We start from the raw sequence: 6,020 nt of genomic DNA, 5'->3' as shown, positions 1-6,020 counted from the left end.
TATATTAGAGATAGATGCGTGAACGAGGGAGGTCGTTGAGGGTTTTAAGAGAACGTTATGGTTGGTTAATGGTGCCATTTTTCATTTTTTGAAAACTTCTTTCCTTTTTTAACTTTAACGTTACATATAGAAACCAAAATCCTGCAACACACAACACAATTATAAAAACTATTATTAGTTTTTTCTTTATTATATACATGGAGACAATCCAAGCTCTACATAAGCCAAATTCTTCATAAAAGGAAAGTCAACTTACACAGAGCATACAATGGTTGCCCTTTATATAAATATACACATGGAGACACAATCCAAGCTCTATATAACCCAAATTCTTCATAAAAATAAACTCAACTTACACCGAGCAAAGACGGGTTGCTTGCAAAAACATGGTTTCGAAGGCATCAACACTTTCATGCGTTCGCCTCCTTCAACTACTGCCCCTCCTCTTTTTTTTCATTCTCCTCGTCACAACTCCAGGTAACCCATGTTAAGGATATTTAATTTTGAATTACGATGTATCATAGGTATCATATTTTTTAAAACTTTGCTGTGCATGATGTTTTAGGATCTTTCGGTACACCGAGTTTGCTTGAAAAGATGAGGCATAGCGAGGACGATCCGCTCGCCACCATAAGCCATGGAGGAGCTTTGGAAAACGCCCATGACTTGGGGGCGATGGATTATACTCCAGCTGGGCCAAGCCCTCCAGTCCATAATAACCCAAACTAATAAGTGAAAATTTAAATATTTTGTAATTTGGATACATATATAATATATATATATATATATATATCTATATATATATATATATGTATGTGGAAGGAGGGTTGTAGTATGGTTTTTAAATGATATGATATGATATTTTCTATCATTACCACTTAGGTAAGTCACTATTACGTTGAGTAATTCTACTGAACACCACTAAGAGAAAGTCACCATGCACTAGCCTAACTAGGCTGTTCTATTTGTCGTAGCCCACGTTTAATTTTCAAAGTTTAATGTTACGTTAAGGATCGAAAAAGGAAACCCCAACGTGTACAACAGCACATAAGTTCACAAATGAACTACAAATTTGAGTGTTAATAATTAACCTTGATGCAATGTAAAACAACGTACCTGCAAATGGGTGTGGTAATTGGGTCTTCGAGAATTAATTTTCGTTCTCGTAATTTGATGTCAAACTTAGGCATAAGTATATGCCTTTTAAAAAAATTTAAGCTAAGAATCGATCGTATAAAGCAAGACAACAACAAATTCGTACCTCAATTTACCTGTTTAGGATACCAAATCTATTCTAATAAGTTGCCACTGCATGCATGATATGTCTAATATGCACGAAAAAGTTCATTTAAAACATTTTGAAAATGATTTAAACATTCATAAAATCCATTTCAAATAAAAGTAATCATCGAGAAAATAGCAAAATCAAAATAACAAAAACTCAAAGTAATGAAAACGTCATGATCTAACCTAAGGGCTACAATATAAATATAAAAGCAACTATCCTAGCTTCGATCCCATGACCTTTGTTGCTACACCATCATGTATACAAGAGCTATATTACCTTTACTTGAAAAATAAGAGTAGCAATCATTGTGAGACGTATCCTTGAACAAAAATATTTAATGACCTTGAACTCTACTTTCTAGTCCAGGCTAAAATTAGATGTGTAGTACTTCTCTATACACGAGCCACATACCCGCACATGGACTGACCAGGTGGGGCATATACGTATTCCCTAGGCTTGCCCTTTAGCTTGCGTATGCTCACGTTGCCGAAGCCACAGAGGGAAATGGCTAGAAAAATATCATAGCGTATGTTCAGATCGTAATGTACGCGTTTGTACTTATTATAACACGAAAGTATCCCGATGCACATGACATAAAAAAATGCATGAGATCGTCACAGTTTTAAATCATGACATAAATGTATGATGCAGATCATACATTCATTCTTTTATAAACTTTTATGAATACATATGTGGCATTTCAGTATCTCATAATCCTAACCGTACTCAGATTAACATAGAGTGCATGACATATCGTATAGAAACATTATATATCATATGACATGGAAGTCACAACAAGATCCATAACATAACATAAACATCTCATAGCATAACTTATGATATAACGTAACATAACATACTTCATAGCATCAAATAACATAATACACATATATTAAACAATCATATGGTACGACACGTGCATGGGCCAAAAGACATGCGCCGTATAAATGCGGGACCTCATGCATAGTATATGTCATGAACATGGATTACTTCTCGGATATGTTGCATACAAACAAGTATACTATGATATGATACACACTCCTTTCTTTCTATGGTTTCCATTAGTATTTGTATCTCCTAGCTCGTAGTCAAGTTAGAGGGTACGTATACGAGGTCATCTAGTGGGTTATGTGCACATGCGTGAACCATATGTAGAGAAGTATTTTGCCGACTTCAATTGGTTTTTCGCACTTAGATCATATCATAGTCCTTAAAAGGAATCTCATAACATTAACGAATTCACATTGGCCATTGGCCATGTCTTTCCTTCAACTCAAACCGACATTTACTCCTATTTCTGTCGGTTGTCTTCTTCTTCTATTCATTAATGCTTTTGTTTCATCTTCATTTCATTAATTATAGTATTAATAAATTGTTTAAATTAATTTGAAGCAGTGAAAAACTTTTGACCCCTCAAAAATTACCTATAAAACTCACTTTTTACATGTTACCCCACCTCTCTTTTTCTAGAATCCCCTGGTTTGCATAATTGAAGGCATTTACTATGTTGTTGTAATGTCTTTGTCCCCTTTGCCCTACCTTGCCTTTTCCTAGGCCTTACCTACCATACATCCCATTTTTGTTAGATTCGGCCCTTACTTCTTTAGTTATATTCAAGTCGGTTTGATAGTAAATATTGTCTTGTCTGAACTTTTCCGTTCGAGTTTCTTCTCCAAACACGTCTGTTAAAGAGAAGTTTTCACAACTTGTAAAGAATGCTTCATTCTCCTCTCCAACTAACGTGAGATCTCGAAAGGGTTTTAAAAGAAATGTATAGTGTTGGTCTATATATATAGATTCGTGTTGTGCCCTAAGAAAATCCTAAAAGGTTGAAGTTGTTCCCTAGTTGTCTCTACGTGTCGATTCTTACAACACAATAAAACCTCCAATTCTGAAGATGAATGGTCACAATGTCTTTTTTCTTTTATTAGTTTTCTCGAAAGCTACATAGGAACAAGGGAACATCATTCCAATTTCCATTTCACTTTTTTAAATAAAATAATAATAAATAAATAAAAACACGACAACTTATACAGAACAGTACGACCAAGTTGGAAGTAAGATTCTTCCTGGTTTTTTTTTTTTTCAGGCTTTCTCTCAAAATTTTTAAAATGAGTCTGTGGAGAGGTTTTCATACAACTTATAAATGATATTTCGTTCTTGTTTTTAATTGATGTGAGATCTCACAATTCATCCTCATTTAGGACCCAACGTCCTTGCTGATACTCGTTCCTTTCTCCAACCGATGTGAGACACCCACCAAATGCACTCCCTTTGAGGCATAGCATCCTTACTGGCACATTGTCTGATGTCGGTCTCCACTAGCAAATATTATCCTCTTTGAGATTTTTCTTTCGAGCTTCGTCTCTTGATTTTTAAAACGATAGGAAGAGGTTTCGATATTTTTATATGAGTTGTTTCGTTATCTTCTCTAACGGAATGGGATCTCGTAGTTTTGAAATATAAAAAGCAAGATAAATAAATAGAATTATGAGTAGATACGAAAATATCAATATTTTGTGTGAGAGAGAGAGAGTTGTACTGATTGGTTACTAATTGCCAAGAAAACATAGACATCTGAAAATGTATGATTGGAGGTACTGGCCATTTAAACCCTAACATGATTGTTACAATTATTATTATTATTATATATAATTTTTTTATACATGGAGACAAAATCCAAGTTCTATATAAGGCAAATTTTTTAGAAAGAAAAAGTAAATTAATCCGAGCAAAAACCCTCCCGAAGTAGCAAAAAAAGACGGGTTCATAATTTCATACCGCAAAAACATGGTTTCGAAGGCATCGAAACTTTCATGCTATCGCCTCTTTCGGCTACTGTCCCTTCTCTGTCTTTTCATTCTCTCCATTACAACCACAGGTAACTAATGTCAAGGATATTTAGCTTTGAATTACGGTTTATCATAAATATCATCTTTGTCTTCTTCAACTAACATTTTCTTGCTTTAAAAATTCGCTATGCGTGGTGTTTTAGGCTCTTTGGGTGGACGGAGTTTGCTTGAAAAGACGAGGCATAGCGAGGGGGATCCGCTCGACATAGTCCGTGGGGGAGGATTGAAAAACGCCAATGACTTGGTGACGATGGATTATACCCCGGCCACCAAAAACCGTCCAATCCATAATTAGCAGAATTAATAAGTGAAAATTTAAATATTTGGTATATATATATATATATATATATATATATATATCTTCACTGTATTTTGGTTTATTACATGTGTGGAGGGAGGGTTGTAATATGCTTTTTAAATGATATCATATTTTCTACCATTATATAGCTTTAATATTTCTCTTTCTCTTCATATTTAAAGACATAATTTGGACAAAGGAAATGAAAGTACACTATTGATGTAATATAATAATATATATATATATATAATATGTTGAATGTCACGTTTCTGGACAGCATCAACTAGATCAAGCCTGGAGTCTTGCGATCCTTGAGCTTTCATTGCTCCGTGGTCATGGTATCCGACTTCACCCCAATAAAAGTTCACGAAGATCTTTCCGGTATAGATAATTTTCAATATGCATATTCCAAAAATTAAAATAGGATCCATCAAACTTCTCAATTCCAATCTTTGATCTTTCCATCTTCACAGATCGCAGTGAATCTTGCATAGCTCGGATACTAGTTGTTAAGATTGCACAACAACACACATACTCGATCTAGATGAACACAAAAAATAAGAGTGAGAAAAATGCAAGGAGGAATATTAACTAGAGGTTTATATTTATGACTTCAACTGTGTACCGGAAGAGAAATACAAAGAATCCATGAAATACATTTTTCAGAGCACTGACTAAGGGTATATATCTGGTTCAGTTTACTCTATATTTCTTTACTACATGTAGTCATCTTTTAGGAAGACCTCAAAGTATCAAGCGATTCTCTTACATCCCATAGACCCTTCGAGGTTTGGAAGTTATTGCTAGCATGCGGGTCAACGCAATTTAAAAAAAAGAATCGCTTATTCCTCCGTCTCTCATATGGGTTTCATAATTATAGGAATTTGTTCTATAAGCGATACGGGACTCAATGGAGCTATTTTACAAATAATCTCTCATGGATTTATTGGCGCTGCGCTTTTTTTCTTGGCGGGAACAAGTTATGATAGAATACGTCTTGTTTATCTCGATGAAATGGGCGGAATGGCTATTCCAATTCCAAAAATATTCACGACTTTTAGTATCTTATCGATGGCTTCCCTTGCATTGCCGGGTATGAGCGGTTTTGTTGCAGAATTAATAGTCTTTTTTGGAATAATTACCAGCCAAAAATATCTTTTAATGACAAAAATACTAATTACTTAGAGTATGAACTACCTTATATTTCTAAAAAGAATGCATGTTTAGGACATTGGACTGAGCTAAAATGATAAACATGATATATGTGTTATCTGCAAATATTTGAAAGATTCCGCTGCTCCAAGAACTTTGATATGAGTTTAAGAATGATACTCGGGTGATAGAACTCGATTTACGTAACTAATTACTGACAACTCTCCAAAAGTAGAGTTATATCAGTTTTTTAGTTAATTTTACGCTCATACAAACAATTTTCTAATTAATTGCTCCATTTATTTTAATTAGTAAGCATGAAATAGTCCATTGTGTTTCAACATGAAAAGAAAGTCAATTTGCATAAATCGAGTCTAATAACACATTTATAAATTGAGTTATTTGGTAGAATTTCATAACATTTATGCTG

The 6,020-nt window shown here is 34.2% G+C and overlaps 1 long non-coding RNA gene across 1 annotated transcript; it reads left to right on the top strand.

Annotated features, from left to right (window-relative positions):
• Positions 1-319: 319 nt before the first annotated feature.
• On the top strand, positions 320-755 carry LOC111796071. The gene is made up of 2 exons (XR_002815283.1): positions 320-477; positions 566-755. It is a non-coding gene; the product is annotated as an uncharacterized LOC111796071 (long non-coding RNA).
• The last annotated feature ends 5,265 nt before the right edge of the window (positions 756-6,020 follow it).

This window comes from Cucurbita pepo, chromosome LG05 (genome assembly GCF_002806865.2).
Source record: "Cucurbita pepo subsp. pepo cultivar mu-cu-16 chromosome LG05, ASM280686v2, whole genome shotgun sequence".
NCBI lineage: Eukaryota > Viridiplantae > Streptophyta > Magnoliopsida > Cucurbitales > Cucurbitaceae > Cucurbita > Cucurbita pepo.
Note: the sequence above shows the minus strand (reverse complement) of the source record. Positions and strands in the feature narration are given on the sequence as shown.